At 48.9% G+C, this 27,991-nt stretch overlaps 2 long non-coding RNA genes across 2 annotated transcripts; both read right to left on the bottom strand.

Annotated features, from left to right (window-relative positions):
- Positions 1-27,934, bottom strand: LOC144097544 (uncharacterized). The gene is made up of 2 exons (XR_013307049.1): positions 27,885-27,934; positions 1-262 (listed from the first exon to the last, which is right to left on the bottom strand). It is a non-coding gene; the product is annotated as an uncharacterized LOC144097544 (long non-coding RNA).
- On the bottom strand, positions 10,171-11,583 carry LOC144097543 (uncharacterized). Its single transcript, XR_013307048.1, has 3 exons — positions 11,451-11,583; positions 10,611-10,669; positions 10,171-10,258 (listed from the first exon to the last, which is right to left on the bottom strand). It is a non-coding gene; the product is annotated as an uncharacterized LOC144097543 (long non-coding RNA).
- Positions 27,935-27,991: the final 57 nt, after the last annotated feature.

The following is a 27,991-nucleotide window of genomic DNA, read 5'->3' as shown; positions in this document are numbered from 1 at the left end:
GGTGCGCGGCACTTCCCACGCTGTATTTAAAACTCTGCATTTAAAACTGCGGCGGCGGGCCTATGGCGCACCGTTCCGCGGCGCTGTCGGTGCTGGAGGTCTCTGCTGCGCGTACGAGGAGGCGCCTGAGCGAGCGCGGCTTCGCCACCGGCGGCACGATCGGCAGGCTCACGTCGCTGGATGCCACGGTGAAGACGGACGAGGGCCGCCTGAAGCTGCTGCTCGCCGTGCACAGCGGCGACGTGGAACCGCTGCTAGCCGCCTGCGCGGAAATGGGATACGTGGTTTGGAGGCTAAACTATCGACCACCCTTCACCTTAAGTCACGAGCACTCATCGTCATATTGATCAGCAGCCTGAATACGCCCACTGCAGGGCAAAGGCCTTTCCCATGTCTCCCCAATAAACCCTGTCCTTTTGCCAGCTGCGCCCACCGTATGCCCGCAAACTTCTTAATCTCATCTGTGCAACCAACTTTCTGCCGCCCCGTGCTACACCTGCCTTCTCTTGCAGTCCACTCCGATACACTAAAGGACCAGCGGTTATCTTGCCTTCGTATTACAAGCCTTGCCCTGCCCATTTCTTTGTCTTGAATTCGACTGGGATGTCATTAACCTGTGTTTGTTCCCTCACCCACTCTGCCCACTTCCGGTTTAGACCTATCATTTTTTTCCATAGCTCGTTGCGTTGTCGTTAACTTGAACTGAACGCTTTTCGTTGGCTTCTAAGTTTCTGCCCCGTAGGTGAGCACCGGAAAGATAAAGCTGTTGTATACTTTTCTTTTGAGGAATATTTGTAAACTGCCATTCATGATCTCAGAGAACCTGCCATATGCGTTCAAACCCATTCTTATTCTTACAGTTATTTCACTGTGGTGATCCGGATCAGCGGACCTGCCCTCAGTAGACATTCCTTTACCACTTCCTGCACCTCGCTAATCATTGTGAACTGAGCTTCCTTTGCTATACTCTTGAATGTTACTTTGGTTTTCTGCATGTTAATTCTTAGACCCACCATTCTTTCTTCTGTCTAACTCAGTGGTCATTCTTTGAAAATCCTCTCCTGAGTGACTCACTAAGGCAATGTCATCAGTGAATCGCAGAATGTTTAGGTTTTATTCATAAACTCTTATCCCTAACTATTCCCAAATCATGCCTATTAAACAGGCGGTGAATATTATTGGCGAGATCGTGTCTCCCTGGCTGACGCCCTTCCGTATTGGAATTTTATTGCTGACTTTACTGAGGATATCGTAGCTGTGCATTTACTATAGAAACCTTCCAGTATTTTCACATAAGGCTCTTCTACACCCTGACTCTGCAATGCCTGCATGACTGCCGAGGTTTCCACTGAGTGAAATGCTTTCTAATTATGAATAAAGAATATATTTAGTATAACGGGAGAAAAGCCGCCACAGTCACTAGAAATGCCACAGGTACGAGACATTTCGAAGTCGTGGGTTCGAATACCACCGGCGGCGTGTGACTTTCTTTTATTCAACGTTGTAGCTGCCCCTGCAGTCCTGGGCGTGCGTTGCCATTAACCTGCAGCATCCACCGCCCCTGGCCTTCCGCACAAGTGGGTTTTGGTGCTTCAACATCGCCTTGTCGCCAGTATCTGCAAGCACTGCCACGTGGCAACCCATGAAGACAAGGCGTGCTTCACATCGTATCAAAGATGAGCTTTATAAGAGCTAATAGTATACAGCCTCGCCTTCAGCTTGCGACGGTGCGCATGGAATGCAGTCCTAGCAGCTCCTGTGCTTTGTGCAGGGGAAGATCAATGTTGCTGCATTAATCAGAACAAACTATACGCGCACTGCTGTCACACACTGCATGAGGTGCTGTTGTGGTGGGCTTGAATTTCTGGTTTTGACATGGCCTGTGCGCACTGGAAGCTTTTCTTAGTATACTGTCGTTTCGTTAGCTGCTAACAATGAGCTGCGAACTGAAATACTCAGCAAAAGCTGTTGACAACTTCAAACGCGAGCTAAGGGCTGGCCTCCAAAATTTCAGACAGTGTGAAGCACCGCGACGACAATGTGATGGCGTCAGTTCATTGAATACCGCGATAAAATAACTTCGGGAAGTTTAAAGGTAACTAAACAAAATGAAGAGCGGCTGAAAACCGAAAGCCTACTGAAAAAAAAGAACTCAAGCAGTGCCAGGGAACAAACATTCTAAAAATAGAAAGTGTGCCTGGGGAGAGTGATGAAGTAGACATAGTAAAAATAATTGTAAATCTGGTCACTCAGCCGACTGCCGACTGTGTTAATGACGTGTGGCTCCGCTTCAGTGCCTTATGTCCAAGGTGAATATTGTTGTGTCTTTTGTACAGCGCACAGTCAGATGAGCTCTTGCAGAAACGCAAGAAGCAGAGAACTGAAACTAAAGACCTTGGCTATGACGGCCAGAACACACCTGAGTATGTAAACGAACACATGACTAGCACGAAACTTCTCGGGGCAGCCACTGCTCAACAAGAAAAGAGCCGGGTGGAAGTTTGTGCTGCGTACTCAAGGCCGGAATCTTGCTAGGAATAACGAAGAAGCAGACATCATCAGGATCAAAAACATGGAAGATATTGCTAACATTGCTAGTGAGATAACCTGAGCCGTATTCTCGTGTACTTCAGAAGCTCCTAGAGTGGAAAAGAAGGAAAAGCGTTGTCTCTGCTGTGACCATCCTATATTCAATGAAGTGTACAAAAAAAAAGATGGACTGCTAGCAACCATGCATCTGAATATTAGGATTGTTAAAAATAGGACCAATTATTAGTGCGTGCCCACTAATCACTGGGCGAAATCGTCCGTTGTCTGTTTCCTAGTTTTTTTCGCAGCTGGCTTAGCGCGAGCGCTGCGACCTGCGGCGCTGCCGCTCGTCGTCATCTTCTACGTGGCACTAAGCCGTGCTTTCGCACCGATCAAAATTCATAGTCGGATACAACTTAAGTCTGCAGGGAAGCTCCGCCCAAATTCAGGACCGCCGCAAAGAATACCTCCACGATAAAAAGGTAGTCCGTTGTTAAAACTTATCTTGTCATGTAAACAAGAAGCTAATCACGAGAAAAAAATTATAAGCTCTAAAATTTTGATAAATGCCTCGTTTAATTAGGTCAAACTTTAAATAGATGATTTCGGTTAGTGTTGTTACTATAGCTAGCAGACAGTACCCCGGTGTTAACTGCTTTTTTTTAGTTGTATCCTACTACACTGAACTTTCTCTATTGGCAATGTCCACGGCCGTGAAGAGGGTACAGCTATTTGGTCTGTGTGCGCCGTGCCAAAGTCTTGGCTTTTTGCGTGCGCTGAGCTTGGGAAGCAACAAAACGGCACTGTCATTCACTGACCTACTCCACTTAGAACATATGCTAAGACACACTGGATCAGACCAGGTCGGGATTAAATGTTTTATTTAAGGCGGATAGGTGTTAATCTAGCGCACGTCGTATCATTTGCTGCGGCGTGAAAGCTTTCACAAGGCTAGACTGATTACGTACAAGCATCGGAGCTACACACACTTGATCTGTTCAGGTATTTGCGCCTGCCTTGTTTTGCTGTAACACACATATCCCGACTTGGTCAGTTTACGACGCGCGGTCGCGGAATCGAACACGTGTGCCATATGTTTGTGGCGCGCAGAGCATGTGCAAAGAATTCCCTCGGCGTCTGTCGGTGCAGAGTGTGGCGCGTGACAATAGGGTTAAGTATAGACAGGAAAACTCACTTCATTCACAGGTGCGCGCAGATGTTTTCAGGACATGGAAACAGCAAAAAAGGTCATCTCTTGGCGGTCTAAACATGTAGCTGTGAAGTGAATGGTGGTTTCTGCCGTTCCGAGCTTGGCCTGCAAAGTACCTGTCTCGGTACAGTCCACACCTGCAGGCAGCATAAAAATTGAGCTTCTCTGCTTCCATATAACATAGAAGAACTTCTATTTGGGCTAGATGGTTCATTTCGATCCACAAAGGAAAATAGTAGCGCCGAATAGCGCATCTGGAAGAGGCGTACCACTTCAGAAAAAGAGGAAAGGGGTGTGTCAGCAATACATCTGTGAACCTTGTTAAAGCTGAGATTTCATGTATTGAACGGTTTTGTTGATCGCACGCGAAATTTCTGTCTGCGCATGCCTAGATTTTCTGTATACTTTCTCGCTTTTCAAGGAATAAAGTCAGATGAAGTTAGCGCTTGTCCTACGTCGTTCTTCTACTTTGTGTGCGTGTTTGGGCGCTACTGTTTTCATTTCTAGCTCTGCTTCCATATTTGGAAAACTTCTGCAGAACATACACTATTCGCGAGAATTGCATTCCGGTTTATTCTCTCACCCGACGCCACCGCATTAGTCTGATGAATCATCCGAAAGGACGAGTTTGATCGCGTAAGGGTTGGCTGAGTTAGAAAGCGGAGTTTCACCAGTGTGATGCCGGCAGCATTTCGCAGCTAAATGGGGTTACTTGCTTAATTTCTCACCTACAGCACATGCAAGCGTCGCCGAAGGCGTTGTAAATATCACCCCCCCCCCCCAAGCTCGTATTAATTATATGACTCTTATAATAGAGTCATATTACTTTTTTGAACCGGCAGGTTTGAAAGTAACAGCGTTCCAAAAAAGCGTCAGTCTTTTATGATACACAGGGCTTTTGTAATTTTAATGCCATTGATTTTGCGAGGTGGACAGTTCCCTGCAGTGCAAACATCTCGTATCAAAACGACTGGCATTATTTCTGAGCTGGCTAAGAAGATGCGTTTTTGTTAGCCGTGGTACTAGAGAATAAATCCCTATGTGTGAAATGTATGCATGCACACCAAACCACAGCTTCACCACCCACTCTAATAATAATGGGAGCTAATAATAAAATTTTTGGTTGTAGATGGCTCGGTCAGCACACTGAGGGACCAACGCATTCGTCTTCATGTCTTCAAGAAAGACGGATGAGCGTATGCCGCTGACCAAGCGAGAAACGCGCTATGCAGCCGTCCGGTCGCCCGCAGTACCCTATTCTTGGTACTTCTGGCTCTCACCGCCGGGTGACGATACGGTCTGTGGACAATTGCGAATGGTTTTTTGTATAAATGTACTTCTATTCTCTAGCGGCAAAACTTGATAGTATAGCGTCTGCCTGCGGTGACTTGGTTGACGAAAGACGACGTGCCTCCCCACATGCAGGGATATAAGAGCGTAACCATTAGCACAGAAAAGGCGGCGATATAATGATTTAATTTAGGAGTGGTTGCCTACATGCAGTTCTTAAGAGACTTTGTTAAGATGTCCAATGTGCTGATAGGTTCATTGCATTGACCGCCGTCCAGCATTGTAGCGTAATCTTAGCATTATTTTTAAAAACGACCTGGAATCAATTGGGCATCTACAGGAATGGGCACCATACTTGACAAAAATATCTTCAACAGCGATACCTGATACCGTCCAAAATTGTATTTTTGATGCCGACGCAAGACAACGAACCAAAATTGATTTCCAACTCAGCACCGGATACTGTACGTGGATACTTCGATGCATCGCTTAAGTCGCCATTATTAATCCTTTCCTGTCCAACTGATAAAATGTTCCATACAAAAATTGGATCTCTAAAAACTGGCATTTTGAGGGTGGGGTTGAAACAGGGGAATAAATAAATACGCTCTCCCCACTTAACCGCGGCCGACAGCGTTCAATACCGCCGTACCCCACCCCAAGATCGCGTACGCTAGCGAACGCACGCCGACCACGGCTGGCCTTGCTCTGAGGGAACAAAGGAACGAATAACACTATGGCTAACTAAAACAAAGAATTTATTTCTACAACAACAATCACGGCAGCCAGCAACGAAATATGCTAAGGAATCGAAGCCGCCCGACTCACCAGGGCCCGGATTACGGAACTCGCTCCGACCGCTCTACAATTGAGAGCGCTCTAAAATGCCCGCTCCTATTGGTCGCAGGCGCCATTTTGAAAAGTTGCGTCACTGGAAGCTGCAATGGCGTAACGGACAAGAAAAAACGCATGACGTTGCACACCTAATTATGCCCGCGGTTTGCGACCGCGAAGAGTCGGTGTAAACAGTTTTAGAGGAAAAATGGCGGCGGCGGTGCCTGCTATTTATTGGTGGCGGAGGCGGCAACGTCGGCGCCAGCAACGACGAAAGACGGTGTACGAGGACGCGTATGACTTGCCGGACGAGCTGTACCGTCGGTTATTTCGACTCGATAAGGAGAAAGTGGAGTGGTTGTGCGGTGAACTTGCCGACGAACTGCGAGGCGTACGGACGAGCGCTTTGTCGGTGCGGCGGCAGGTGCTGTGCGCTCTCCGTTTTTTTGTCTCCGGAAGCTTTCAAGTGTGCGTCGGCAACGAGCAGAACGTCGGCCTCGCACAACCGACGGTGAACAAGTGCGTGCGGCGTGTGGCTGAGGCCATATGCAAAGTCGGCGCACAGAAGGGATGGGTGCTTTTCCCGGCGCACCCCGAGGAAAAGGCGGCAGCGAAAGCGACCTTCCTTCGCCGCGGCACCATCCCCGGCGTCGTCGGCTGCGTCGAGGGCACGCTGATTGCCATAAAAGCGCCGCGGGGAGTCCCAGCAAACAGGGCAGCATTCTGGAGCCGCAAAGGATACTACGCGATGAACATCGCGATTGTGAGTAGACTGGTTTTCTAACCCCATGAGTTCGAAAGCCGTGACCTCGACAATGGAAGTTCACGTCTAAGATTGTCTGCGTATGCTTCTCGCAGACCTGCGACGCTAACATGAAGATCCTTGCGGTCGACCCTCGCTGCCCGGGGTCTTGTCACGATGCCTTCTCTTGGTGGTACTCACGGCTGCGTCGGAAGGTGGAGCACAGGCTGCTGGAGGATGGAGGGTTTCTTCTGGATAAACAGCCTATAAATCATCAAGCCACTTCGACAGCACGTATTAAGCCACAGCAGTGGCTCATACCTAAATGAGGCGGGTTATAAAATGGATGACATGCAACAGTATGATGTATCGTATTTATTTTTGTGTATTTACTGTTACTGCTGGTGCAGGGGCACAAAAAACAATGTTATAAAGTGAATCGTATTTCAAGCGTAAAACACCAAGGCAAAATAGGTGTGCACATCGTTATTGTTGTGTAGGATATCACATTACATCATTAACCTAGAAGGCTGAGCTTACAGACGTGCCCCTTAGCCATGGATCTTCTGCATGCCTATGAATTCTGGTTCAGCATACTGGTTTTGAGCTGCTTGGTATGAATCATTTATTACATAGGCAACAACACACTTCACTGCAAATTTTGGTCGTGCAGGAGACAGCGGATATCCACTGGAGCCGTGGCTGCTCACACCAGTGTCAGGGAATCCTGGTTCAATCACTGCAGAAGGGCAGTACAACGCAGCACATGCCTCAATCCGATGTGTTGTGGAACGCTGCATTGATGTTTTGAAAAGCCGCTTCCGGTCCCTTCAAAGGTACCGGGCACTCCACTACGAGCCAGAGCGGGCGGTGGTCATCATTGCAGCATGTGCTGCGTTGCACAACATTTGTCTTGAAGAAGCCCTGGCAGCAGACGAAGACGACACTACTGATGACCCTGACAACAATGGGCCACCTCTGCTTCCCGGGTACTTGGCGGGGACAGAATCCCGCATGACCTACCTGCGCGGCAGCGCCATGCGAGACCGTATTATTGGCCTCTTTGGCACAACCCGTTCTCAGAGACAAGCACACCTGCAGATGGTGCGGCGACAGCAGCAGCGGCAGCAGCAGCACCACCGGCAGTAGACCCTACACCATCTGGCAGCTGTGGCTACAATGACTCACCGTGCTGGCGTGGCGAGTTGTCGCAGCCACTCTTGCTACGGGCAGTGCCATTGCCCTGTGTTAGTGCGTGAGCTCCTGTGTGATATGATGCCCTTGGCCACTGGTAGCCACATTCCAGCATTTGTAAATTACTTTTTCTTACATGAGCTTGAAAGCCTCCAGTGGCAAGATATGAAGTGAACACACCAACTGCTGCTCCACCGATAGTGGTCACCAGTATGCCTTTCAGTGCATCAGCAAGCTTGCCGCACAGCTACTGCACTTTCTCCTTCTCAAGTCGAAATACACGCCGGAACAGCTCGTCCAACAAGTGAAATGCATCCTTGTACACCGTCTTTCGCCGTTGCTTACGTCGACCTGCCCATTTAGGCAAACAGTTGCTTGCGGTAACTATGTATTTGATGAATGTGCACGAGGGAAAAGTGTGGTGTGGAGACTGCTAGGCACCAGTAAAGCGTTTGTCTTTGCACCACGTTTATTCATTGGTCACAATAATTTTTTTTTTCGCCACAGCTGTTTATACCAGTTTCCAAAATGTAACACACAGCAGGGAAACAAAAGCATGCAGTATCAACAGTGATTTGCATATGCTTTGTCGAGTCCTGCACAGAGATTGCACAAGAACAGTTGTATCTTACACTGTGGCCAAACGGGCGAGTTGGCTGTACATTTTTAAGGCGAACAGTGCGAAAGACATAGCCGGAAAGCAGAGGAAACACAGGATGAGCGCTCGTCTTCTGTTTTCTTTGCTTACCGTCTAAGTCTTACGCGCTGTTTGCCCTTAAAAAAAAAATCTTCATCTTGATTGCCAGCTTGAATGCTAATAATCACAGGTTTGGCATGTTGTGCATACTTGTAGGCCCGATGTACCCCTGGTTTGCACTTTGCTGAAACACATTACATAACTGGTGGAATGCACAGCAAGGCTGCACAAGACATTGCTCTTCGTAGATTTTACTGGACTGAAAAACCATGTTGCGTGTACAAGACACACGAGTATCACAGACAATGATGCCAACATGGCTGCGTTTGAAGTTGTAAAGGGACCCACAAACGAGAGCTATTAACATTGTTGCATCATACCTTTAAAGGCGGAGCTCAAGCGTCCCCCAAATTTTTTTTTGCCTGCATTCAACACTAGCTCAGAAGTGACTTTGGACAAATGCTGGCAAGCCTCATTTTTCCTCGGGTCTATTCAGGATAGATTATGTTACAATGCACACAATGGACACTATAGGAAAAGCAGGAAAAGTAATGCGAAAAAAAACGACTCAGGAGCACATGCAAACAAACTTAACAGGCACAAAATCGAAGTGTTAAAAATCTATCCAGAATCCCCATATAATGATGTCCTTCATAACTACAGTCACTTCAGAACAACTTTGCCCCACATATTGCACTTGCCCAAATATTGCAATGAAAGAAAACAAGCACTACAAATTGCACCTTGTGCACCTGCCACAGCTGCAGGTAAACATTTGAAAGGAATGGAAAATAAGAGTATGGGAGGCTTTCACACCTGGCAGAGCTTTAATTACATAACTGGAAGAAAATAAACAGTGTGAAGCATCCGGGCCTGCAGAGCTTACAAGAAATAAAAAAAAAATGATGCTATGGCACATGGCAGAGATGATCTTGAATAAATACAAAAACAGAAACCTGACAGAGAAGCAAACAATGTAAATAAATATAAACACATAAAACGGAAATCTTAACAAGCGAACTAAAAATAGTTCAATGAGTCTGCACCTGGCAGAGAAGTAGATAATGTTCGTGAATAAATATAAACCTATGAAGCTGTTCTTTCATAAAAATAACAACACGCAAATAATGCAAATAAATATGAACAATTCAATGCGGTGCAGGTGGCTCAAGCTGCTTTTGTAAGATTAGCGTCAGTAGGTTCACGTTCCGGATGAGCAGCTCTTGCTGCCCATTTGATGCCTGCACAGCATCTGTCACCTCCCGTATGGCCTACATGTAAAAATACTTCCAATTACAAATTATTACTGACAACCAATTTTGAGATCTCGCTTAAGCTTTATTTAAAATTTTAGGTGATGAGATATTTTGGACAAAGTATGGTTGTAGATGGCTCGTGTCAGTTTCGTAAACTCAGCTGTCCCTATCACCTCCCACAAGAGGCGTCAGAATAGGAGTAGAGGTGCTCAAAAGAGAGCACTGATATTTATGCTTCAGGGGACGGCTTCGACTCTGCAAAGTGCAGTGTGCGCAGGGAGTACACAGCTCCAGCATGCTCTGCTGAAAAGCAGCGTCCTGGTGGTTCCAGACCTCAGTAAGGGAATCCAAACGATGCGATTCATACAGCGTCTGGCGCAGCACCTCATTGGCCCCATCGTCTCGCCGTCGCTTCTCCAGAAGGCTTGGCGTGGCGCGCGGTGAGGGCTGCAGTGGGGGCTCTAGTGTGTGCTGCTGTGAGGGCTGCGGCTAGGGCACCGGTGTAGCTTTCGGGAAAGAAAATGTGCTCATCACGTGGTGGAATACGCAAAACATTTGGTCAATGTGTTAGAGGACTTGACATAAATATACAGGACAGCAGTCTTGGGCAGCATTGTTGTAGCATATTTCATGTGCACATCTGCTAGACTGCTAAAAGATATCACAGCCTCACTGCAAGAGAAATAAACATTATGCACTGCGTGGCAAAGCCAGAGAGAGATAGTTTTGTGTATACTGTAGAATCACTGCAGTATTTAGGCTACTGCTGCAAATGCTTCCAGAGAGTATAGTGCTATTACTTTCAAGCAGCTGCCAGAAAGGGTAGTATGGAGCTTGAATAATTGCAAGCCAACGCACGGTCTGTGGGGCTCAGTGTGTCTTGTCGACAACTTGCTGAGGCTCCCCGTTCATCTCCTCTCCTGTAACAGGGTAAAAGGTGCGGCTGGTTGGTAGTGGCAAACCATGAAACTAAAAGAGCACTAGCAAAATAAAAGCAATCAATAATGCTCAACCACTTGTCTATGCATTCCTGCACCTCCTCCGAGACTAAAATACACAACAGATGGAATAAACTGTGCTAGCAAGGCGCAAGGCACAGAAATCATGTTTTTAAAGGGCCGACCCCTTGTTGTTGAGAATCGACGCAAGCTGGTTCCACAGCGCGCGCTTTTCAACAGCAGTGTATGAGTTTGTTAGGTCGGCAGAAGCCCGAGCCAAGAGCGGATGGCTCTCCATAAACTCTATTATGATTAGCTCTTGCTCGCTCGACATTCTTCGTGTTGGCGCCATTTTGAGACTATAATTCCCGCTTAGAGAATTGCAGCAGCGAACACACCGTGGAAAACAAACAGGCAATAGTTTCTGTTCCGCTTTTCGAAAGCAGGGAATAACTTTGCTCTGAGTTCGGGCTAATATGTTTTTACAGGAACATATGTGTGTGCTGCGCTGCAGCAACTTATAGCACAGCCAAGAACGACCGAAAACAAGCAAGGTTGTTAGCGTGCGCCCAACCGCCTTGCTTGGTTCTTGCTCCTTCCCAACTGAATCATTTGTGCCAGACGTTTATGAAGCCAAAGAAGTTGATTTTATCCAACAAGCCGTGCTTCGTGGACGTCTTGTATTTGCTAAAGCAAAAGCAACAGAACCCAAATCATATGCTTGGCATGTGGCATCTTTAAACCAATAACACAGGCTTACCTCAAGTTGTCTTCGTCGATTTTCGGGCCCGACGTTTCGTGCAGGTTCCTTTCTGGAGGCCCGTGACCTTCACTGGCTTCGATAATTGTTATCCGCGCGCTTTGGACAACCAAATAGAACCATGATTTCAGACGACGCGTAAAAAAGCAGGAACTAGCCGTGGGAACAGCTGTTTTCTTGAATGCCGCCATGTTCACTGTTTACATCTGCCAGCGCGCCCTCATGGCAACAAAACTTACCCACGAAAGCAGTTATTTGCAAAAGTGAATGTCCTTCTTGTTTGCTTCATGGAAGTGAGAGTGAAATACACTTTTATGAAAGAATAAAACAATGCTTATTTTATTCACTGCGTGTTCTTATAAAAAACTTAGCATACGGCCCCTTGCCGTGCAAATAGGCCTCTTGTCGTGCAAGTAAACTGTTCAGGGGCGGCACCCTACTAGCCATTGGTTGATTCCGCGTTCCGTCACGCGTTGACGTCTTGCCTTGTCGTCATGCTGTCGTCATTTTGACGTAACGCTCTACAACTTTAGAGCGAGTTCCGTAATTCGGGCCCAGCACAGTTACGAGCGAGTGTTCGCCCACGCTGTGGCAAGGGGATACACCGCGGCCAGACGGGACGTGATGCGGGAGAACGTTCCTCCTCACGAGGCCTCGCCCCGCAGGCGGAGAGCGGAGCGCTGCGCCTGAACGTCAGCGCACGTCGAGCTTCCTCAGCCGAATAGGATGTGCTCGATGGCGATCGTGTCGCTCCGTCTCCGGTTGCCCCCATTGTTAACAAGTTAAGGTAACTAACCAGGGAGGGTGCATCGCGGGAAAGCAAACCAAAGGGGCAGTCGTGAGGCAAGGTTCGCATAGTAGGAGGAGGATAACTCATCAAAAAATAAATATTTTGTCGGTTCTTTAGAAGTTTTTTTCGCATGATTACAAGTGGAATCACTGGGATTTAGGCAGTGAGAAATACTTTTTTGTGGTTACTGTGAAGCTTCGCTAGTCTCTGCTGGAGTAGAGGATGCCACGGTAATCTTACCAAGAATACGCGAGAATGGCGTGAACAGAGCTTGCATATGTGTTGTTTCTCATTGTGTGCTTGCCAGTGTGCGGTCCTATGTAAGTGGAATTATTGAGCTGGTTGAAGGAAAGCTCTAGCTCTTCTGAGGCATGTCTTGTAAGAAACCGGACAATCACACTGCAAGTATCGAGATTTTCAGCCTCGAGCTCACATCATCTGCTTACTGCACAAACTAAAATTTCTAATGCGTATATCTCAAAGGTTTAGTCGATGTAGAAGTGTCTGAAGCATTCGTTCGGTGAAGATGCTGCCTTCAGTGGAGATTCCTATTATTGATTCCTATCTTGTTCAAAAGTATCATGCTTAGTCCACAATGCGGATTTTTCTCGGGTGAATTTTCCAGTGGCACAACACGAACTGTTGAGCGAGTTGGTCCGCTTTTCGGAGGTTGAAAGCTGTACGGCCTTCAACCTTGGGTGTAGTTGTGCAACCATTCGGTTCTGCGTCGGGCTGTAGTTTTCTGTTTCGTGACGTGGACGATATTCTAGAGAGGTTCAATTATTTCGTGTAATGCTCTGCCTTTAAGTAGTTGTTATTGCTGATCTATGTGCGATGAATGCCATTTCTTCATCATCGGACGAATCGACGCCTCAACAGGCCTAGCGGGCCGCTCTTGAAACCTCTTCCTTTCAGTATGACAAGTGCTAGCGCTGCACGCACGCTTCTGCTCCAGAAAAAGCGTTTACTGTTACGTAAACCTGCGAAAGAGGCAACGTTTACGCGGCGCAGGCAGCCACAAGAGTCTCAAATATGACCGCGTTGGTTATTCTACAATAGGGCCTCCATGACCCCGTGATTCCGTTTGCAATGATTATTATTCGCAAAATATTCTAGCGCTTGCAAGGGTGTTTAGCCGAAACAATTTATTTTGCAGGAGCAACGTGGGGCTTACTTGTACCCTACCACATGATTAGAGAAAACAAATGATTTTCTTCCTTCCGCACGGTGCAAGGGAGAACGTGGCACTACGCGATGGCGCGAACAAAGTGTACGCAGTTTCTATATCTCTCTCCTACGTACTAGCATACGTCAGTCATGTGAAAGGCCGCTTAAATGTGTAGATTAATTGCTAAATGGCGGAACTGCTGCACGAACAGTAGGACTTTCACGCTCAAATTAAGACTGGTGGCCCCTAAATTTGTTGATTACAATTGGAATTACTAGATCTTAAAGGGTTCATTATGGCACTAATATGATTTGCTAAAATCAGAAATTTCTTCTTGGTTCCTAGAATGTTTTTTTGTAGTTGATATATCGCACTGCCCTAGAAGGAATTTAAACGTTAAATGAATCCGGACACACGGATTTATTTAAGCTTTACTGTCGGCGCATCTCTTTTAGTTAAAACTTATGCATTATAATGAAACCATGGCAACGTTGAAAAGATCATTTCTATAAGCAGCCTAGCGAAATCTTTTCGAATACTAAGGTTATTCATGATAACCGGTCTCTGAGAACTTGACTACATACGAATAAACTTTAAACTGTTTCTTCTGCTCATTGTTACTGCAGTATTTACTGGTTGCCTCTGCTTTCATTTTGCGCTAAGCGGTGCTAGCCTCGTGGGCTTGAGGAAGTCAGACAGCATTACGTTTAGCAGACGTTTGAAGTTTAACATTATTCGTTAAAAGATAGAAGAAGAACAACAAAGAATAACATGGCTAGAAGTTTTTATCAGGGAGAACATGCGGCCATGCTTTAAGCGGAGCAAATGAAAAAATAAGTATGCGTCAGCTGATGCATTTGACGCTGCCGGCGCTGATGACTGAATTGACCCCGGTGTGGAAGAGTGCGCTACCTTTATCATGCTTACAAAGTAAACAACAAATGTTCTCTAAGCTCACGTCTTCCATTTGTTGACAACCACCGCAATTTTCAAAAAAAAACGATGGGGGGGGGGGGGTGCTGTTTCTTCCGTAAAGGTAAGTCTGTCTCCTTGTCCCTTCTGTCACCAAGTGTGCAGGAGCGCACCGTATATATGTCGTCCTCTACCAAACACGGAGCGCAGGAAGGAAGACGACTGACCGGGCCAACGACACTGCCATAGTCTTCCTATAGACTGTTTACAGCGCGCAGTACTTCTGTCTGAGACCAGATGGCGCGACAGGCGTGCTGGGTACGCGGCGCCATTACGGGCTTCGTAAGCCGCTAGTGGTCGCCGGCGGGTACGCCTCTACGCAGCAGTGAAAATATCGCAGAGTGGCTGCCGAATATGTTGTTCCTAAGAAGATGTGGAAAGACAGACGAAATAAGTGCTGTGTTGTGGATTACAAGAATTGCGAAAAATAGTTAAAGGCGCGGGATGCGACCGTTTGCGAGCTTCAAGGAACTGAACTGCACAAGGACGTATACCCTTGTCCGCGTCCGCTCGCCATGCACCCTTTCCGAACGGGTGAACGCAACAAACATCCGCTAGCGCTATAGCCAATATAGGAAGAAAGGTTTTAACCTATAAAAATCTGCGAGGGCAAGTGCAAAACATAACCGCATTAACAAGCTGTTCCGCCACCGAAACAGTGACCTCGTGCTTTCTGTTCTGCGTGCGTGGTGAAACCGCACTGCTCGTAAGTTACGTTGTGCGCCATTAGTAACAGGAGTGCCCGAGAACGAATGAGGAACGGAAAAGAAGGACGACTTACGCTCCTACACACCGCTACTGTAGATTGTGATATGCACAGCCGTGCGAGCGGACAACGCTTCCTGTAAGTCCATGTATTACATAACGTCTTGGTGCTACTGTTGAACCTCGGCCGTAGTAGAGCTGCTTTCGTGGACCATATTCGGAATAAAGCATTAACATTAATGCTGCTGTGCTGGGTTGTTGCCACTTCCTCGCGGTCCATGCGAGACAGTCACTGAAACTGACTCCGCAGGCCCGCGCTCAGGGTGAAGCTGAATACTTACCACCAATGAGACCTCGAGCAATTTCATGTCCGCGAATCGAGCGTGCAGCATTCCATAGCTTTATACGTGAGGCTGACATAATTGTGAAATTCGTGTATTATTAACGCGTTGCCATGCGCGCGTTATAACAATAATATCGCGAAATCTTTTGAAACGATTGCACGCCAGCTCGTGAATACTGCTTGACGCGTACTGCTGCCACGATAGTTAACATTTGTGTGTCTATATTTGTCCCCATTCTGTGTTTCACAAACCAGTAGAAAATATTTAAAGTTTTCTAAGCACCGCTAACATGTAAAGAAATGCGTACGATTTGCATGTTAGTGTTTTCGAGTGTAGTCTGCATGCACGTACGTAGACAATACGACAACGACCTGCGCTGCCGCAGGAGCATTACAGCTAGCCGTTTTAGAAAAAAAAACAATAAAAAAACATTCAACAAAGCGATTTGTGCTGTGCTGGGTTTAGCGTCCCAAAGCGACTCCGGCTATGAGGGACGCCGTAGTGACGGAGTCCGGAAACTTCGACCACCTGGGGCCCTTTAGCGTGCACTGACATCGCACACTACACGGGCCTCTAGAATTTCGCCTGCACCGAAATACAGCCACAACGGGCGGGATCGAACCCGCGTCTTCTGGGTCAGCAGCCGAGAGCCATAACCACTGAGCCACCGCGGCGGCCCATTCAGCAAAGCCTTCAGCGGATATTGTAGTAGTAGTAGTGGTTTATTAAAATAATACAAAAATTAAGGATAAGATCTCTGCTAGCCCCGACATCTGCCATCGATAGTGATGCAAAGGCGACCGTCCGTTGGCTCGGAGAGGGAGAGCTGAGCGGCTCTCCGCGATATGAAGCTCGATCACGTTTTTATGCCTTAAGTGATCAAGTTAGGACTCTCATATGTCCTTCGAAGCTTTGGCCAAACCAGAGTTTATGGTTTATGGGGGTTTAACGTCCCAAAGCGACTCGGGCTATGAGGGACGCCGTAGTGAAGGACTTCGGAAATTCCTTAACGTGCACTGACATCGCACAGTACACGGGCCTCTAGAATTTCGCCTCCATTGAAATTCGACCGCTGCGGCCAGGATCGAATCCGCGTCTTTCGGGTCAGCAGCCGAGCGCCATAACAGCTGAGCCACCGCGGCGGGCGCCAAACCATCGTGTCGTCTTCCCACTGCTTTACAGCCGTATCAACTGAAACACTACCTGTCGGAACCGAACCATCGGGTGCAGCAGCCGTCGCGAAGAAGCGCGCGCCAAGCGATGGCGTGTAATGGCGGCGTGATCACGTGATCAAAGGGGGCAGTTGCCATGATACGGCGCTGTAAAGCGTCTACAGTGCTTCCCTTTTCAGTGCCCTACCGCCGGAGCGAGCGCTGCCGGCCCCTGAAGTATGACTCACAGCAGCCTCAGAATGTGTTGCACACTTCTTTTTTTGAGTACCCAGTATTGCTCAAACACACGAGGTGTTAAGAATGCATTAAGAATGCTGCCAGACGCCTTGCCCAAAACGCGCGGGACTCAAGTTGCAGTCGTAGTTCGTCGGCACATCGTTCTCGACAAAACCGATGCCACTAACGCCAGCATAGCTTCCGCGCCGAACGAACGGGCAGCAAGCCGCAAGCTTCGTGGTGAACGCGCCTGGGATGTGCGCTGCGTTGTTCGCCGCTCACCGCGCGATTCCTGTGTCCCCGCACGGCCCCACTGTGCCCGAACGAGACGAGCGGGAGTCGCTAGTGTTCCTGTACATGCTCCCGCTGGGAGCAGAGTTGCGCGTCTGTTTTCGCTCTCCGAACGCCATTCGCCGAGAGGCGGTCACATGAATTTCGTGACGTCAGGCGTTCAACTTTCCGCGGGGAAGCTCACTTCACAGGCGCAGTGCCGAACGACCCCTCGTCAGCTTGACGCCTCACTTGAGCGCATTACATCAGCTACACTACTGTCGGCTACATTTCACACATTTCCAGTTCACACCTGAGGCGTCAGGTTTTGGGTTCTGCTGTGGCAGTGAGCCACGCCGTTGCCAGCTATGACTGCGTGCAGTGCACCAAACTGCAGCAACCGCACTGGAAACGGCAAAGCGTTTTACGAACTGCCATTTGGAAGTTCGGCGGCTGAAGTGCGTCGGCGATTGAAGTGGCTTTTGAGAATGGGCCGCGTTAAGCGCGACGAAATATAATTTAATCAGAGAGATGAAAAGATGCTCTTTAATAAAAATTAGGTAAGCTAATATTATCAACGAAAAAACTACTTTCAAGGTCCTTTAAAGGTTCGTCATTTCACTGCATTTAGTAACGGGGTACATTTTGTAAAATGTTTTTGGCAAGCAATTGAGCTTGAAATTTCTTCGTAAGGTCAGACTCGCCTGTTCAACGCATTGGTGTTGCTTTAGCCTGCTTGCCTGTAACAAGCTGCAGAGGGATTTTATGGGGTTCTAGGGAGATGCGTTTTCATAATTTCCGTGCATAACTCGCACAGAACACGTGGCGGTGCTAGTTGTGAAAAAAATAATTCACCGCAATACTCTTTTCTTTTTCTTCAGACGCGCACAGAGGAAGACAGTGCGGGACAGACGCTGTCTCATCCGGACCGCGACTGCTTGTTCATCTGAAATTACTTGTTACCGAAACAAAAAACCTGTAGGTCGTTTCTAGTATTTTTCGTCAATTTCTAGACTCATGGTAGCAATTGGCTGTTATCCCTTGGCGACTTTTTTCATCCTGTATGCACACCCTCGGCAAATCACAGTTTAGTTTTTGGCGTTACGTTTAAAAATTGCGATCGAGTGCAATTTTTACGTAAATAAAAAACAAGCCCGTGCGCTCTACACAGCGAGCCCATGAACGCAGCCCCTGTGAGCACGAGCGGTGGCTTTCCCGCACAGAACATGATGGGGGACCTTCGCGCAACTCTGTTCCCTGCGGAAGCATATACAGGAACACCAGGAGTCGCTACCGTCGCGCGCAATCTGTCGGGGCAGTGGGGTACATTGCGAGCAAGAGGAGGAGGGAGTGGTTTTAGTGGGCACCGCCTGATGGCGCTACGTGTGCGCTTCGGGGATTTTTCGCTCGCGGCCAACGCCGACGACGCCGGCTTTTCTGCGACACGGGACCCTTAAAGGGACAGTGAGGAGAACTCTATCAATTTTTTTTGCTAGCAAAATCTCATAGTTTGGCATTTAATGGCTTTGTTGCCGCTTGTCCGGGAGCGAAAGATGTATTTATTTCAATGAAATTTGGATTCAGAGTTGAAAAAGATTTTCCCGCATTCTTATGACGTCGCGGCATCTTTTTATGACATCACAGGATGGAGTGACGTGAAAAGTGACGTAAATAATAATAATAATAATAATAATTGGTTTTTGGCGAAAGGAAATAGCGCAGTATCTGTCTCATATATCTTTGGACACCTGAACCGCGCCGTAAGGGAAGAGATAAAGGAGGGAGTGAAAGAAAGGAAGAATAGGTGCCGTAGTGGAGGGCTCCGGAATAATTTCGACCACCTGGGGATCTTTAACGTGCACTGACATCGCACAGCACACGGGCGCCTTAGCGTTTTTCCTCCATAAAAACGCAGCCGCCGCGGTCGGGTTCGAACCCGGAAACACCGGATCAGTAGTCGAGCGTCCTAACCACTGAGGCACCGCGGCGGGGTCGTGACGTAAATGCAGACTGTGATTTCTGGCAGCCAGCGGTGTGGTCTAACAGCAGCCGAAATGAAAGCTACCGCCGCCGCACGTTGAAGTTTTTTTTTAATGCAGTCAAGCAAACCTCCTTTTTTACGAATGTTTTCTGGTGGGCTAGTTGGTGCAAATACATCTTTTTCAATAACTGCGTGAAAATGACAAACTGAAGAGATTGCAGCTTACACTGGGCTATGTGTTTGTCTTTTCTTGACTCTTCATTCTTGTATTTTCGCGCAGCTATTCAAAATAGTCCACAACACCAACAGGCTAGTCTCGCTGAAAAAGATTTCGAATTTTGGAAGGCGCGGCGTAAAAGAACAACTCTTAGGCAGCCTCGTCCGCCAGCCGCCAAAAACAGTCGAGGAATTCATGAAAGAAGCCTGCACGATTGAGAAGACCCTCGAAGCCCGAGCTCGGCAGTAAAATCGCCCTTCCTTTGCTTGTGCAATACGATCGGACACGACGGTCACCACCAGCGACAGCTTGCGGGAAGTTATCCGCAAAATCGTCCGAGGCGAGTTACGCCGATTACTGCCATCCTCCCGACAGCCACAAGCAGAGAATCTGATGGATGTGGTACGGGAAGAAGTGCAACAGGCACTTGGCACCCCGACGGCCACAGAACCCCAGGCCATGACCTACGCCGCTGCAGTAAGGATTGCTCAGCCCCAACGACAACCCCTACGCCCTCCCCGAGATAAGCCACTTGTTCCACAACGCCGCCTCCCAGCCCCCGCCCACCCATCCTATGACCAAAGCTCAAGCCCCAAGAAATGCGACGCCTGGAAGACTTCCGACAACCGCCCGTTGTGCTTCCATTGCGGTGAGGCCGGCCATAAGTCTTCGTCACTGCCCGTACCGACGTATCGGTCTTCGAGGATTTTCCGCTAACGCCCCACGACCACGCCTCGGCCAACGTCCGCAGGAAATCGACGAGTACCTGCGTCGAGAAGAGTACACGCCGAACCGCTTTTCGCGCACACCATCGCCGTCAACCTCGCGCTTTGCGTCGCCACGCCGCAGCTACGCAGCCGCGGTACGAGGAAGGCCTCCGAGCCCCGTATGGAAAACTAAAGGCAGCAACCTCTGGAGGTGAGGTTGCCCACGAGCGAAACGCCGAAGATCCTCCACCGACCACGCCCCATGAAGACGCTGCACTCGCGACGCCGCATGAAGAACTGACACTCGCTGCACCGACGCCGCACACAATGAGAACCCCGACCACGACGCAAGCTGCCTTGAAAACGACGCCGCCACCCAGAAGAGCTTCGACCACACGCCCCACCCGCGACTCGCATACGCGACGAAGCCGTCACCCGACGTCGAGAGCGACATGCAATGCAAGAGCCAGGACATCTGACTTAGAAGTGACTGTTGACGGCCGGAAAGTTACCGCTCTAGTCGACACAGGAGCCGATTACTCGGTGATGAATGGAACATTCGCTGCGCAGCTAAGGAAAGTCACGGCCGCTTGGGATGGACCACAAATTCGCACCGAAGGGGGCCACCTCATTACGCCATCAGGACGATGCACAGCGCGAGTGACTGTCAAGGACATACCTATCCATCGACCTTTGTTGCGCTACCGCAATGCTCCCGCGAAGTGATCTTGGGTATGGATTTCCTTAATAAGCATCAGGCGATCATCGACCTGCAATCCAAGCTGATCACGCTTTCGACGGACGAAGCCATCGCTTCGATGAAAACTCGGGAAAATCACTTTGCCCTGAGTTCTTGAGGAAGAAGTGAGCGTCCCACCGCGATCAAGCGTTATCGTGACCGTAGGCGCCACGAAAGCCATTAACGCTGAAGCCATCATCGAGGGCAACATGCAGTTGCTCCTAGACCGAGGAATCAGCATCGCAAGAGGCATCGCACATTTGCGCAATGGCGAGGCCGAAGTACTACTGACAAACTTCAGCGAAGAATACCGACATATTAACAGAGGAAGGACGATTGCTTTCTTCGACGAAATATCCGACGTACGAGACACCTTTCCCTCTCCGACCCCTCCGCAGAAGATTCGCTTGACCAAGAGAAATTGCCCACTTTCGACATCAACCCAGCCCTTCACCGGAACAGACAATAATAATAATTGTTTTTTGGGGAAAGGAAATGGCGCAGTATCTGTCTCACATATCGTTGGACACCTGAACCGCGCCGTAAGGGAAGGGATAAGGGAGGGAGTGAAAGAGTAAAGGAAGAATAAGGTGCCGTAGTAGAGGGCTTCGGAATAATTTCGACCACCTGGGGATCTTTAACGTGCACTGACATCGCACAGGACACGGGCGCCTTAGCGTTTTTCGTCCATAAAAACGCAGCCGCCGTGGTCGGGTTCGAACCCGGGAACTGCGGATCAGTAGTCGAGCGCCCTAACCACTGAGCCACCGCGGCGGGGGAACAGACAAGACCAGATCCACAATCTGCTTCAAAGCTACAGTGAGCGTTTTCCGACATCGCCGAAGGTGCGACAGACGCCAATTGCCAAGCATCGCATTATAACGGTCCAACACGTCCGACCACTCCGTCAAAGCCGCTACCGTGTGTCACCGCGAGAACGACAAGCCATCCGGGACCCAGTCGAAGAAATGCTTCGCGACGACGTCAACCGGCCTCCAAGCAGCCCGTGGGCGGCACCGGTTGTTCTAGTGAGAAAGAAAGACGGCGCGCTTCGCTTCTGCGTGGATTACTACCGCTTGAACAACATAACAAAGAAGGACGTCTACCCCCTCCCCCGTATCGACGACACACTGTACCGCCTCTGTAACGCCAAATATTTCTCATCGATGGACCTCAAGAGCGGGTACTGGCAAATTGAGGTCGACGAAAAAGATCGCGAGAAGACAGCATTCATCACTCCAGATGGGCTGTGTGAGTTCAAGGTGATGCCATTTGGTCTCTGTTCCTCACAAGCGACGTTTCAGCGAGTAATGGACACAGTGCTGGCAGGCCTGAAGTGGCAAATTTGTCTGGTATATTTAGATGATGTCGTTGTCTTCGCCTCGAACTTTGAAGAGCACCTCAAAAAATTTCGAACAGTACTAGACGCCATCAAGTCGTCTGGCCTAACCTTGAAGGCAGAGAAGTGCCACTTTGCCTACGAAGAGCTACTGTTACTAGGCCACATCGTTAGCACGGAGGGAGTACGCCCGGAACCACGGAAAACAGCTGCTATTGAACAGTTTCCACCGCCGGCCGATAACAAAGCAGTGCGCAGATTTCTCGGACTGTGCGCATATTACCGGCGATTTGTGAAAAATGTTTCGCGCATTGCCGAGCCCCTGACCCAACTGACGAAAACAGACGTGCCGTTTAAATGGGAAGCGCCGCAAGCAGAAGCCTTCAAGGAACTTCAGCGTCATTTACAGTCCCCATCGATCCTCGCGCATTTTGATGAAAACGCCGACACTGAAGTTAATACCGACGCAAGCAGCGTGGGCCTAGGTGCCGTTTTCGTTAAAAAACGTGACGGTCTGGAGAAGGTCATCGCATACGCTAGCCGTTCCCTTTCCAAGGCCGAGGCTAACTATTCGACAACTGAGAAGGAGTGCATTGCCATCATCTGGGCCAAGTCAAAATTCCACCCCTACCTGTACGGACGACCATTCAAGGTGGTCAGCGATCACCACGCGCTGTGCTGGCTCGCCGATTTGAAGAACCCCTCTGGCCGACTCGTTCGATGGAGTCTGCGTCTCCAGCAGTTTGACGTCACCGCCTTTTACAAATCCGGACGCAAACACTCTGACGACGATTGCCTCTCACGAGCCTTTGTAGATACACCGCCGCCGGACGACGATGGCGACGCCTTCCTGGGCCCCATCAGCCCCAGCTCGTTTGTCCAGCAGCAACGCTCGGACCCCGACCTAAAACGCCTCATCGAGTGCCTGGAATGAAAGGCTTCTTCACCCCCCGCTTCATTCAAGCGAGGACTGTCTTCCTTCTGTATGCAGAATGAGGTCCTCGTGAAGAACTTTGCAGAGAGCAAAACAGCCTACCTCCTTGTTGTACCTGCTTGTCTCCGCGACGAAGTTCTACAGGCTTCACACGACAAGCCGACAGCTGGACCTCTCGGGTTTACTCGCACCCTCCGCCGCATTCAAGACAAGTATTACTGGCCCCGACTGTCTGCCGATGTCGCACACTATGTGAAATCCTGTCGAGATTGTCAGCGACGAAAGACACCTCCCACACGACCAGCAGGATTTCTGAACCCCATTGAACCTCTCTCAAGGCCCTTTCAGCAGATCGGCATGGACTTGCTTGGCCCTTTTCCAACATCAACATCTGGATATAAGTGGATCATCATAGCGACCGACTACCTGACCCGCTACGCCGAGGCGAAAGCCCTACCGAACGGAATAGCAGCAGAAGTCGCCAAATTTTTCGTGGAATGCACTCTTCTTCGACACGGCGCCCCCGATGTGATCATCACGGACAAAGGAACAGCATTCAAGGCGGAACTAACGCAAGCCATCCTGCGTGACAGCCGAACCAGCCACCGGAGGACGATTGCATACCATCCGCAGACCGGCGGACTGACCGAGCGCCTGAACTAAACCATCGCCGATATGCTCGCCATGTATGTCGATGCCCAACACAATACCTGGGATGTCATCCTGAATTACGTCGTCTTCGCCTACAACACCGCAGTGCAGGAGACCACCCAGATGACGCCTTTTAGTCTCGTCCATGGCAGGGAGGCCACGACCAGGCTAGACGCCATGCTGCCCAACGTTACAGAAGAAGAGAATGTCGACGTTGCCGCCTACCTTCAATGCGCAGAAGCAGCTCGAAGGCTTGCCCGATTACGGTTCAAAGATCAGCAGCGGTGCGACGCCAGACGCTACAACCTACGAAGACGCAACGCGGAATACAATCCAGGAGATCAAGTCTGGGTGTGGACGCCCATTCGCCGCCGTGGATTGAGTGAAAAGCTATTGCGCCGCTATTTCGGCCCGTACAAGGTTCTTCGTCGGCTAGGTGAACTGGATTATGAAGTCATCCTTGACGCAATAACTGCATCCCAGCAACGCCGCGTACGACCAGAATTTTTCCATGTAGTCCGTCTGATGCCTTATTATGCGCGCTAAACGCCGCTGCATTTCCATGCTCTATTTTCGCAAAATCCGTTTTTTCTCTTACTAGTCGCAATATTTGTTTTAATGCATCGGGTCGATGCTTCTTTGAGAGGGGAGTAATGCCGCGAATATTTGCAGTGTTTGTTCGTTTTTCAAATCTGCCGCCACACCACTTTATCGCTTTGTTTGCGACGCAAGACGCGACTAGATTTATCGATTGATCGCAGCCAGGCAGAGCTGATTCTGCGTTGTTCCGGAATGGTATTGTAACTGTGCACGCGGTATCTTTAAAGTTCGCTATCAGCTTTAAATTGTGCACAGCCGACAGCGGCGGGCATTCTGTTCGACGACCGCCGAGCACGCTTGTCGCCTCGCCGCCGCCGAGTGATTCAGTCCATTTTGGGCGCAAGTCAGCCCAATAAACAGTTTTCTTTTAGAAGTCCCTTTGTCCGTCTTCATCGCTGCTTCGACTGCCGTCACTACTACGTGACAATATCACCGCTGTATGCCGACCTTTTATCAGTGATCTCAAAGATGCGCTTTATAAAGAATCAGTCACCATTGCTTGATTGGAAACAAATACTGCTTCCTCTGCAGCTCCGTTTATACTCCTTACTATGAAAAATAGTTCCACGATAGAAAAACCTTAAGTGCTCTTGCATCTCAGGCACACTACCTATTAAGGATTGCAAACATGCTCTTTCAGTAGTTATAATGGCAGGCTCCTGTTTAAATGCGCCAAATATGTGTGCACCCCCTACATGATGGGCCTTCTCTATCTTCTTGCAAGTAATAAATTCTTCACCCAGCATTTTGCACTGGGTAGGAATTTGGGTAGAGAAAGCAACAGCTGCTATTCTGCAATTTTGTGGTTAAGTGTATTTGATTTAAAGAACTATTTGGAAGGGCGAACTTACTTCGGTCGAGTGTACTGCTGGTCCATTGCTGTTTGCCGAGGCCCGCATCACCGAACTCTTCAGCTTCAGTTCATTGGAATATAATTTTTACACAAGTGCGAACAAGGCGTGCAATAAAAGGAGGTCCCAAAAGCACGACTGTTTATAGCGCCTCCTGTTAAGAGTGCGTTAAGTAGCGTCAATAACGCAAATAAAAATTTGAAAGCAGTTAAGAAAATGTTTAAATTTAAAAGCAATTAACGCAGCACGTGGTAGCGAATGCGGGAAACGCTTTCCGCCAACCGAACCGCAACTCATGGTACCGGCCAGAACAGCAGGACAGAAGCATCTCGGAGAGCCCCACGCGAAGAGAAGGCGACCAGGGTGGAACGCGGCACCGAGGTGAAAGGTGGCCACGCAGTGTCTGTGTCCATAAAAGCCTTTTTGTGATTCCTGGATTGGGGGGCGGGCAAGTTATGCAGCATGATCCGCAAAGGCAAATTCAAAAGGGCCGAGCATCGGAGGCAGGCAGCAGCGGGTTCAGAGGTAACGCTGGCTTGCAGCCGTAGAATAAATGAAAAGGTGAATAGCCGGCGGTGTCGTCGTGGGAGGAGTTAAAGCCGAAGGCGGCATGGGACAGCGATACTCCAATCGCGATCGTCCGCAGATTCTTACACTGAGAGCATACTAGTGAGAGTCCTGTTGAGGTGCTTGGTACGTAAGACCTTATTTTTTTCCGTATAATAGGCGGCTGTTAATTTGTGTTTGGTGGAGCAAGAACGGAGAGCGTCACCAACAATTCAGTACGGCAAAAAACAGCGGCTGCGGTCGGATACAAATTGACGCGAGGCATTACGTCGTCACATGAAGTTGTGAAGGAGAAACATTGCGACGTCAGTAGCCCTGCTGCCGGGGAGCATCCTTATGTCACGTAGAGGGTAGCGTAGTCCGTGGCGACTGCAATCCATCTATTTGCGGGGCTGGACTCGGCCGCACCGCACCGAGGAGTGTAAGGAAGTTTTTGAACAGGGGACTTGATTGCTTAGGGAGATATAGGAGACTTGAGGGGCAATGTTAATAACACGACGGGCGCTGTTGTTCCCCTCATGCGCATTAGCAGCCCGCTATTTTACTATCTTCCTAACCGACAGATGCCCCCTGTCTAAAACTCACTATAATCCCACGCGGTAAAGTGATTGGGTGGAGCATCTATGGGTTGGAGAAAGGCCGCGGAGAGAGTGGCAGGTCTTTTTTTTACTCTGCAACTGGTCACAGACAGCAACATAGCGGTGTGTACGATGCACACATTGGCACAGGCGGGACCAGAAGAACCGGCGAGAGACGCCCAGATGACCAGCAGTCGGAATATATTAATTTCGCGCAAGTGCTTAGGCAATGCGAGCAGGAGTTGGGGGTCGTCAGGGTTGATGCGCTGCTATAAGGCATCAATATGAAGGAAGCAGCAGCACACCGAAGAGTCAGATCGGGTGTTTGGGAGGAGTCTAGCTTCTCATCCCGGCATTGCCCTTGTCCAGCTTTAATTAAGAAAGGCAGAAATTGAGACAAAACCGGATTCGGTGTCGCTGTGTGCTAGGAGTTTCGAGAGGTCAACCCGGTAACGTGCACTGCGGTCTGTTTTTCTGCGTAAACGATCGAGTGCAGACCACCTTGCAATCGTACCCTTGCAGGCGCAGCGCTCAACGACCAGTGCAGCCCATGCAGTATGTTTTAACAAAAGACTGCAACAAAGGGTATACGGTGACCAGTTACGACCGTAAAAGGGAGGTCGTATAAACATAGGCGAAATTTCCCACCGGTCCGTACCAGTTCTAATTTCTCACGCTTACTGACGAAATAATCACAGTCCGTTGTGGCTGTACCGGGGCTGTACCAACCGGACGCGAGAGCACTGGAAGCGAAATTCGGAGGTCTTCGGTTCAGATCTCACAAGCGGCATGGTTCTTTTTCTTGTGCTTTATGATCAATTTTCTTTCAATGAGCGATTAATCAGTATTATTATGTCATTGATCAACACTACACACAAAAAAACGAAATATTCCTTCATGTACCTTCGTTTCAGTGGCTGTGCGCTTCCTTCGTATGCACGTCAAACGAGCCCCTAATTTTCCTTCCCTTGTCTGCTAAATGACTTGAACTGTTTACCAGAAAATTTTGTCACCAGTCCTACTTGGTTACTTTAAATTCTCCTGCAATGCTGCTGTTTGCCAAAAGCTTGTATTGTTAATGAAAAAAAACACGTTTTCTTGTAGCCAAGGTTTCTTAATAATTTTGGGCTCCCTCTACCTTTGCATCGTTTTGATGTGTTTTCTCATGCATTGCTACGCTCCTGAGTTAAATACGTGAAACTGCACTCACTGAACTGCTAGAACGAATGTGATTTCGGAATTTCGTATATCCAATGAAAAAATCATATTTAAGTACACCTTACTAGCATTGCTCCCCATTTTTGAACAGTACTCTTCCCAGCAATTATCCTCGACTGGTTGCTGCAGGTATAGTGAATAAATACACTGCAACGAAGAAAAGCAAGACATGCCAACGTGTCCTTTGTGCCCTAGTTTCTGTATAGGTCGTTGAAAATGGCCTACGCATGAGCTCAGCACCTGGCTCTACTGTGGTGGTCGTGAGATGGGAAGGCGCTCGGTGAAGGTGGGATCCTCGTAGCTGTTTACAAGCTATTCCTAAAGGAACAAGGGTAATTCGCTGCGTGTAATCTCGCTAGCGAAGCTTGTCGAAGCAAAGTAGGTCGACAAAAGATTTTAGCACTGCGCGTCAAACCTGTTCCAGCGCCACTGCACCGCCGAACTCCTGCCTCGTCACCTCCATCACCAGCTGCAAAGTAATGGAAAAGATTGGTAGCAGCGAAAAAAAAAGCCATGCCACTG

The sequence above is a fragment of the Amblyomma americanum genome, chromosome 7, assembly GCF_052857255.1.
Source record: "Amblyomma americanum isolate KBUSLIRL-KWMA chromosome 7, ASM5285725v1, whole genome shotgun sequence".
In the NCBI taxonomy this organism is placed as follows: Eukaryota; Metazoa; Arthropoda; class Arachnida; order Ixodida; family Ixodidae; genus Amblyomma; species Amblyomma americanum.
This window is presented reverse-complemented; position numbering and strand designations above follow the sequence as displayed.